This window comes from Musca autumnalis, unplaced genomic scaffold, assembly GCF_047663935.1.
Source record: "Musca autumnalis isolate F117 unplaced genomic scaffold, ASM4766393v1 scaffold_2, whole genome shotgun sequence".
NCBI classification, from domain to species: domain Eukaryota; kingdom Metazoa; phylum Arthropoda; class Insecta; order Diptera; family Muscidae; genus Musca; species Musca autumnalis.
Window position 1 is genome coordinate 16,149,800 of NW_027411755.1, and position 10,046 is coordinate 16,159,845.

A 10,046-nucleotide genomic window follows, 5' to 3' on the forward strand; every position below is an offset into this window, starting at 1 on the left:
TAAAAAATCCACGTTTTATGGTCAGATGGTGGGTGAAAAAATATTCTTTAAAAAATCCACGTTTTATGGTCAGATGGTGGGTGAAAAAATATTCTTTAAAAAATCCACGTTTTATGGTCAGATGGTGGGTGAAAAAATATTCTTTAAAAAATCCACGTTTTATGGTCAGATGGTGGGTGAAAAAATATTCTTTAAAAAATCCACGTTTTATGGTCAGATGGTGGGTGAAAAAATATTCTTTAAAAAATCCACGTTTTATGGTCAGATGGTGGGTGAAAAAATATTCTTTAAAAAATCCACGTTTTATGGTCAGATGGTGGGTGAAAAAATATTCTTTAAAAAATCCACGTTTTATGGTCAGATTCAGGAAAAATATTCTTTAAAAAATCCACGTTTTATGGTCAGATGGTGGGTGAAAAAATATTCTTTAAAAAAATCCACGTTTTATGGTCAGATGGTGGGTGAAAAAATATTCTTTAAAAAATCCACGTTTTATGGTCAGATGGTGGGTGAAAAAATATTCTTTAAAAAATCCACGTTTTATGGTCAGATGGTGGGTGAAAAAATATTCTTTAAAAAATCCACGTTTTATGGTCAGATGGTGGGTGAAAAAATATTCTTTAAAAAATCCACGTTTTATGGTCAGATGGTGGGTGAAAAAATATTCTTTAAAAAATCCACGTTTTATGGTCAGATGGTGGGTGAAAAAATATTCTTTAAAAAATCCACGTTTTATGGTCAGATGGTGGGTGAAAAAATATTCTTTAAAAAATCCACGTTTTATGGTCAGATGGTGGGTGAAAAAATATTCTTTAAAAAATCCACGTTTTATGGTCAGATGGTGGGTGAAAAAATATTCTTTAAAAAATCCACGTTTTATGGTCAGATGGTGGGTGAAAAAATATTCTTTAAAAAATCCACGTTTTATGGTCAGATGGTGGGTGAAAAAATATTCTTTAAAAAATCCACGTTTTATGGTCAGATGGTGGGTGAAAAAATATTCTTTAAAAAATCCACGTTTTATGGTCAGATGGTGGGTGAAAAAATATTCTTTAAAAAATCCACGTTTTATGGTCAGATTCAGGAAAAATATTCTTTAAAAAATCCACGTTTTATGGTCAGATGGTGGGTGAAAAAATATTCTTTAAAAAAATCCACGTTTTATGGTCAGATGGTGGGTGAAAAAATATTCTTTAAAAAATCCACGTTTTATGGTCAGATGGTGGGTGAAAAAATATTCTTTAAAAAATCCACGTTTTATGGTCAGATGGTGGGTGAAAAAAATATTCTTTAAAAAATCCACGTTTTATGGTCAGATGGTGGGTGAAAAAATATTCTTTAAAAAATCCACGTTTTATGGTCAGATGGTGGGTGAAAAAATATTCTTTAAAAAATCCACGTTTTATGGTCAGATGGTGGGTGAAAAAATATTCTTTAAAAAATCCACGTTTTATGGTCAGATGGTGGGTGAAAAAATATTCTTTAAAAAATCCACGTTTTATGGTCAGATGGTGGGTGAAAAAATATTCTTTAAAAAATCCACGTTTTATGGTCAGATGGTGGGTGAAAAAATATTCTTTAAAAAATCCACGTTTTATGGTCAGATGGTGGGTGAAAAAATATTCTTTAAAAAATCCACGTTTTATGGTCAGATGGTGGGTGAAAAAATATTCTTTAAAAAATCCACGTTTTATGGTCAGATGGTGGGTGAAAAAATATTCTTTAAAAAATCCACGTTTTATGGTCAGATTCAGGAAAAATATTCTTTAAAAAATCCACGTTTTATGGTCAGATGGTGGGTGAAAAAATATTCTTTAAAAAAATCCACGTTTTATGGTCAGATGGTGGGTGAAAAAATATTCTTTAAAAAATCCACGTTTTATGGTCAGATGGTGGGTGAAAAAATATTCTTTAAAAAATCCACGTTTTATGGTCAGATGGTGGGTGAAAAAATATTCTTTAAAAAATCCACGTTTTATGGTCAGATGGTGGGTGAAAAAATATTCTTTAAAAAATCCACGTTTTATGGTCAGATGGTGGGTGAAAAAATATTCTTTAAAAAATCCACGTTTTATGGTCAGATGGTGGGTGAAAAAATATTCTTTAAAAAATCCACGTTTTATGGTCAGATGGTGGGTGAAAAAATATTCTTTAAAAAATCCACGTTTTATGGTCAGATGGTGGGTGAAAAAATATTCTTTAAAAAATCCACGTTTTATGGTCAGATGGTGGGTGAAAAAATATTCTTTAAAAAATCCACGTTTTATGGTCAGATGGTGGGTGAAAAAATATTCTTTAAAAAATCCACGTTTTATGGTCAGATGGTGGGTGAAAAAATATTCTTTAAAAAATCCACGTTTTATGGTCAGATGGTGGGTGAAAAAATATTCTTTAAAAAATCCACGTTTTATGGTCAGATGGTGGGTGAAAAAATATTCTTTAAAAAATCCACGTTTTATGGTCAGATGGTCAGTGAAAAAATATTCTTTAAAAAATCCACGTTTTATGGTCAGATGGTGGGTGAAAAAATATTCTTTAAAAAAATCCACGTTTTATGGTCAGATGGTGGGTGAAAAAATATTCTTTAAAAAATCCACGTTTTATGGTCAGATGGTGGGTGAAAAAATATTCTTTAAAAAATCCACGTTTTATGGTCAGATGGTGGGTGAAAAAATATTCTTTAAAAAATCCACGTTTTATGGTCAGATGGTGGGTGAAAAAATATTCTTTAAAAAATCCACGTTTTATGGTCAGATGGTGGGTGAAAAAATATTCTTTAAAAAATCCACGTTTTATGGTCAGATGGTGGGTGAAAAAATATTCTTTAAAAAATCCACGTTTTATGGTCAGATGGTGGGTGAAAAAATATTCTTTAAAAAATCCACGTTTTATGGTCAGATGGTGGGTGAAAAAATATTCTTTAAAAAATCCACGTTTTATGGTCAGATGGTGGGTGAAAAAATATTCTTTAAAAAATCCACGTTTTATGGTCAGATGGTGGGTGAAAAAATATTCTTTAAAAAATCCACGTTTTATGGTCAGATGGTGGGTGAAAAAATATTCTTTAAAAAATCCACGTTTTATGGTCAGATGGTGGGTGAAAAAATATTCTTTAAAAAATCCACGTTTTATGGTCAGATGGTGGGTGAAAAAATATTCTTTAAAAAATCCACGTTTTATGGTCAGATGGTGGGTGAAAAAATATTCTTTAAAAAATCCACGTTTTATGGTCAGATGGTGGGTGAAAAAATATTCTTTAAAAAATCCACGTATTATGGTCAGATGGTGGGTGAAAAAATATTCTTTAAAAAATCCACGTTTTATGGTCAGATGGTGGGTGAAAAAATATTCTTTAAAAAATCCACGTTTTATGGTCAGATGGTGGGTGAAAAAATATTCTTTAAAAAATCCACGTTTTATGGTCAGATGGTGGGTGAAAAAATATTCTTTAAAAAATCCACGTTTTATGGTCAGATGGTGGGTGAAAAAATATTCTTTAAAAAATCCACGTTTTATGGTCAGATGGTGGGTGAAAAAATATTCTTTAAAAAATCCACGTTTTATGGTCAGATGGTGGGTGAAAAAATATTCTTTAAAAAATCCACGTTTTATGGTCAGATGGTGGGTGAAAAAATATTCTTTAAAAAATCCACGTTTTATGGTCAGATGGTGGGTGAAAAAATATTCTTTAAAAAATCCACGTTTTATGGTCAGATGGTGGGTGAAAAAATATTCTTTAAAAAATCCACGTTTTATGGTCAGATGGTGGGTGAAAAAATATTCTTTAAAAAATCCACGTTTTATGGTCAGATGGTGGGTGAAAAAATATTCTTTAAAAAATCCACGTTTTATGGTCAGATGGTGGGTGAAAAAATATTCTTTAAAAAATCCACGTTTTATGGTCAGATGGTGGGTGAAAAAATATTCTTTAAAAAATCCACGTTTTATGGTCAGATGGTGGGTGAAAAAATATTCTTTAAAAAATCCACGTTTTATGGTCAGATGGTGGGTGAAAAAATATTCTTTAAAAAATCCACGTTTTATGGTCAGATGGTGGGTGAAAAAATATTCTTTAAAAAATCCACGTTTTATGGTCAGATGGTGGGTGAAAAAATATTCTTTAAAAAATCCACGTTTTATGGTCAGATGGTGGGTGAAAAAATATTCTTTAAAAAATCCACGTTTTATGGTCAGATGGTGGGTGAAAAATATTCTTTAAAAAATCCACGTTTTATGGTCAGATGGTGGGTGAAAAAATATTCTTTAAAAATCCACGTTTTATGGTCAGATGGTGGGTGAAAAAATATTCTTTAAAAATCCACGTTTTATGGTCAGATGGTGGGTGAAAAAATATTCTTTAAAAAATCCACGTTTTATGGTCAGATGGTGGGTGAAAAAATATTCTTTAAAAAATCCACGTTTTATGGTCAGATGGTGGGTGAAAAAATATTCTTTAAAAAATCCACGTTTTATGGTCAGATGGTGGGTGAAAAAATATTCTTTAAAAAATCCACGTTTTATGGTCAGATGGTGGGTGAAAAAATATTCTTTAAAAAAATCCACGTTTTATGGTCAGATGGTGGGTGAAAAAATATTCTTTAAAAAATCCACGTTTTATGGTCAGATGTGGGTGAAAAAATATTCTTTAAAAAATCCACGTTTTATGGTCAGATGGTGGGTGAAAAAATATTCTTTAAAAAATCCACGTTTTATGGTCAGATGGTGGGTGAAAAAATATTCTTTAAAAAATCCACGTTTTATGGTCAGATGGTGGGTGAAAAAATATTCTTTAAAAAATCCACGTTTTATGGTCAGATGGTGGGTGAAAAAATATTCTTTAAAAAATCCACGTTTTATGGTCAGATGGTGGGTGAAAAAATATTCTTTAAAAATCCACGTTTATGGTCAGATGGTGGGTGAAAAAATATTCTTTAAAAAATCCACGTTTTATGGTCAGATGGTGGGTGAAAAAATATTCTTTAAAAAATCCACGTTTTTATGGTCAGATGGTGGGTGAAAAAATATTCTTTAAAAAATCCACGTTTTATGGTCAGATGGTGGGTGAAAAAATATTCTTTAAAAAATCCACGTTTTATGGTCAGATGGTGGGTGAAAAAATATTCTTTAAAAAATCCACGTTTTATGGTCAGATGGTGGGTGAAAAAATATTCTTTAAAAAATCCACGTTTTATGGTCAGATGGTGGGTGAAAAATATTCTTTAAAAAATCCACGTTTTATGGTCAGATGGTGGGTGAAAAAATATTCTTTAAAAAATCCACGTTTTATGGTCAGATGGTGGGTGAAAAAATATTCTTTAAAAAATCCACGTTTTATGGTCAGATGGTGGGTGAAAAAATATTCTTTAAAAAATCCACGTTTTATGGTCAGATGGTGGGTGAAAAAATATTCTTTAAAAAATCCACGTTTTATGGTCAGATGGTGGGTGAAAAAATATTCTTTAAAAATCCACGTTTTATGGTCAGATGGTGGGTGAAAAAATATTCTTTAAAAAATCCACGTTTTTATGGTCAGATGGTGGGTGAAAAAATATTCTTTAAAAAATCCACGTTTTATGGTCAGATGGTGGGTGAAAAAATATTCTTAAAAAATCCACGTTTATGGTCAGATGGTGGGTGAAAAAATATTCTTTAAAAAATCCACGTTTTATGGTCAGATGGTGGGTGAAAAAATATTCTTTAAAAAATCCACGTTTTATGGTCAGATGGTGGGTGAAAAAATATTCTTTAAAAAATCCACGTTTTATGGTCAGATGGTGGGTGAAAAAATATTCTTTAAAAAATCCACGTTTTATGGTCAGATGGTGGGTGAAAAAATATTCTTTAAAAAATCCACGTTTTATGGTCAGATGGTGGTGAAAAAATATTCTTTAAAAAATCCACGTTTTATGGTCAGATGGTGGGTGAAAAATATTCTTTAAAAAATCCACGTTTTATGGTCAGATGGTGGGTGAAAAAATATTCTTTAAAAAAATCCACGTTTTATGGTCAGATGGTGGGTGAAAAAATATTCTTTAAAAAATCCACGTTTTATGGTCAGATGGTGGGTGAAAAAATATTCTTTAAAAAATCCACGTTTTATGGTCAGATGGTGGGTGAAAAAATATTCTTTAAAAATCCACGTTTTATGGTCAGATGGTGGGTGAAAAAATATTCTTTAAAAAATCCACGTTTTATGGTCAGATGGTGGGTGAAAAAATATTCTTTAAAAAATCCACGTTTTATGGTCAGATGGTGGGTGAAAAATATTCTTTAAAAAATCCACGTTTTATGGTCAGATGGTGGGTGAAAAAATATTCTTTAAAAAAATCCACGTTTTATGGTCAGATGGTGGGTGAAAAAATATTCTTTAAAAAATCCACGTATTATGGTCAGATGGTGGGTGAAAAAATATTCTTTAAAAAATCCACGTTTATGGTCAGATGGTGGGTGAAAAAATATTCTTTAAAAAATCCACGTTTTATGGTCAGATGGTGGGTGAAAAATATTCTTTAAAAAATCCACGTTTTATGGTCAGATGGTGGGTGAAAAAATATTCTTTAAAAAATCCACGTTTTATGGTCAGATGGTGGGTGAAAAAATATTCTTTAAAAAATCCACGTTTTATGGTCAGATGGTGGGTGAAAAAATAATTCTTTAAAAAATCCACGTTTTATGGTCAGATGGTGGTGAAAAAAATATTCTTTAAAAATCCACGTTTTATGGTCAGATGGTGGGTGAAAAAATATTCTTTTAAAAAATCCACGTTTTATGGTCAGATGGTGGGTGAAAAAAATATTCTTTAAAAAATCCACGTTTTATGGTCAGATGGTGGGTGAAAAAATATTCTTTAAAAATCCACGTTTTATGGTCAGATGGTGGGTGAAAAAATATTCTTTAAAAATCCACGTTTTATGGTCAGATGGTGGGTGAAAAAATATTCTTTAAAAAATCCACGTTTTATGGTCAGATGGTGGGTGAAAAAATATTCTTTAAAAATCCACGTTTTATGGTCAGATGGTGGGTGAAAAAATATTCTTTAAAAAATCCACGTTTTATGGTCAGATGGTGGTGAAAAAATATTCTTTAAAAAATCCACGATTTATGGTCAGATGGTGGGTGAAAAAATATTCTTTAAAAAATCCACGTTTTATAGGTCAGATGGTGGGTGAAAAAAAATTCTTTAAAAAATCCACGTTTTATGGTCAGATGGTGGGTGAAAAAATATTCTTTAAAAAATCCACGTTTTATGGTCAGATGGTGGGTGAAAAAATATTCTTTAAAAAATCACGTTTATGGTCAGATGGTGGGTGAAAAAATATTCTTTAAAAAATCCACGTTTTATGGTCAGATGGTGGGTGAAAAAATATTCTTTAAAAAATCCACGTTTATGGGTCTGATGATGGTTGTGAAAAAATATTCTTTAAAAAATCCACGTTTATGGGTCTGATGATGGTTGAAAAAATATTCTTTAAAAAATCCACGTTTATGGGTCTGATGATGGTTGAAAAAATATTCTTTAAAAAATCCACGTTTATGGGTCTGATGATGGTTGAAAAAATATTCTTTAAAAAATCCACGTTTATGGGTCTGATGATGGTTGAAAAAATATTCTTTAAAAAATCCACGTTTATGGGTCTGATGATGGTTGAAAAATATTCTTTAAAAATCCACGTTTATGGGTCTGATGATGGTTGAAAAAATATTCTTTAAAAAATCCACGTTTATGGGTCAGATGATGGTTGAAAAAATATTCTTTAAAAAATCCACGTTTATGGGTCTGATGATGGTTGAAAAAATATTCTTTAAAAAATCCACGTTTATGGGTCTGATGATGGTTGAAAAATATTCTTTAAAAATCCACCGTTTATGGGTCTGATGATGGTTGAAAAAATATTCTTTAAAAAATCCACGTTTATGGGCCTGATGATGGTTGAAAAAATATTCTTTAAAAAATCCACGTTTATGGGTCTGATGATGGTTGAAAAAATATTCTTTAAAAAATCCACGTTTATGGGTCTGATGATGGTTGAACAAATATTCTTTAAAAAATCCACGTTTATGGGTCAGATGATGGTTGAAAAAATATTCTTTAAAAAATCCACGTTTATGGGTCTGATGATGGTTGAAAAAATATTCTTTAAAAAATCCACGTTTATGGGTCTGATGATGGTTGAAAAAATATTCTTTAAAAAATCCACGTTTATGGGTCTGATGATGGTTGAAAAAATATTCTTTAAAAAATCCACGTTTATGGGCCTGATGATGGTTGAAAAAATATTGTTTAAAAAATCCACGTTTATTGTTGTGAGATGGGTAAAGAAATATTCTTTAAAAAATCCACATTTATGGGTGTGATGATGGTTGAAAAAATATTGTTTAAAAAATCCACATTTATGGGTGTGATGATGGTTGAAAAAATATTGTTTAAAAAATCCACATTTATGGGTGTGATGATGGTTGAAAAAATATTGTTTAAAAAATCCACGTTTATGGGTCTGATGATGGTTGACAAAATATTCTTTAAAAAATCCACGTTTATTGTTGTGAGATGCGTAAAGAAATATTCTTTAAAAAATCCACATTTATGGGTGTGATGATGGTTGAAAAAATATTGTTTAAAAAATCCACATTTATGGGTGTGATGATGGTTGAAAAAATATTGTTTAAAAAATCCACATTTATGGGTGTGATGATGGTTGAAAAAATATTGTTTAAAAAATCCACGTTTATGGGTCTGATGATGGTTGACAAAATATTCTTTAAAAAATCCACGTTTATTGTTGTGAGATGCGTAAAGAAATATTCTTTAAAAAATCCACATTTATGGGTGTGATGATGGTTGAAAAAATATTGTTTAAAACATCCACGTTTATTGTTGTGATGAGGGGTGAAAAAATATTCTTTAAAAATCCACATTTATGGGTCCTGATGATGGTTGAAAAAATATTTTTTTAAACAATCCGCGTTTATGGGTCTGATGATGGTTGAAAAAATATTCTTTAAAAAATCCACGTTTATGGGTCTGATGATGGTTGAAAAAATATTCTTTAAAAAATCCACGTTTATGGGTCTGATGATGGTTAAAAATATTCTTTTAAAAAAATCCACGTTTATGGGTCTGATGATGGTTGAAAAAATATTCTTTAAAAAATCCACGTTTATGGGTCTGATGATGGTTGAAAAAATATTCTTTAAAAAATCCACGTTTATGGGTCTGATGATGGTTGAAAAAATATTCTTTAAAAAAATCCACGTTTATGGGTCTGATGATGGTTGAAAAATATTCTTTAAAAAATCCACGTTTATGGGCCTGATGATGGTTAAAAAAATATTCTTTAAAAAAATCCACGTTTATGGGTCTGATGGTGGTTGAAAAAATATTCTTTAAAAAATCCACGTTTATGGGAATGATGATGGTTCAAAAAATATTCTTTAAAAAATCCACGTTTTATATTCTTTAAAAAATCCACGTTTTATGGTCAGATGGTGGGTGAAAAAATATCTTTAAAAAATCCACGTTTATGGGTCTGATGATGGTTGAAAAAATATTGTTTAAAAATCCACGTTTATGGGTCTGATGATGGTTGAAAAAATATGTTTTAAAAATAATCCACGTTTGTGGGTCTGATGATGGTTGAAAAAATATTGTTTAAAAAATCCACGTTTATGGGTCTGATGATGGTTGAAAAAATATTGTTTAAAAAATCCACGTTTATGGGTCTGATGATGGTTGAAAAAATATTGTTTAAAAAATCCACGTTTATGGGTCTGATGATGGTTGAAAAATATTGTTTAAAAAATCCACGTTTATGGTCTGATGATGGTTGAAAAAATATTGTTTAAAAAATCCACGTTTATGGGTCTGATGATGGTTGAAAAAATATTGTTTAAAAAATCCACGTTTATGGGTCTGATGATGGTTGAAAAAATATTGTTTAAAAAATCCACGTTTATGGGTCTGATGATGGTTGAAAAAATATTGTTTTTAAAAAATCCACGTTTATGGGCCTGATGATGGTTGAAAAAATATTCTTCAAAAATCCACG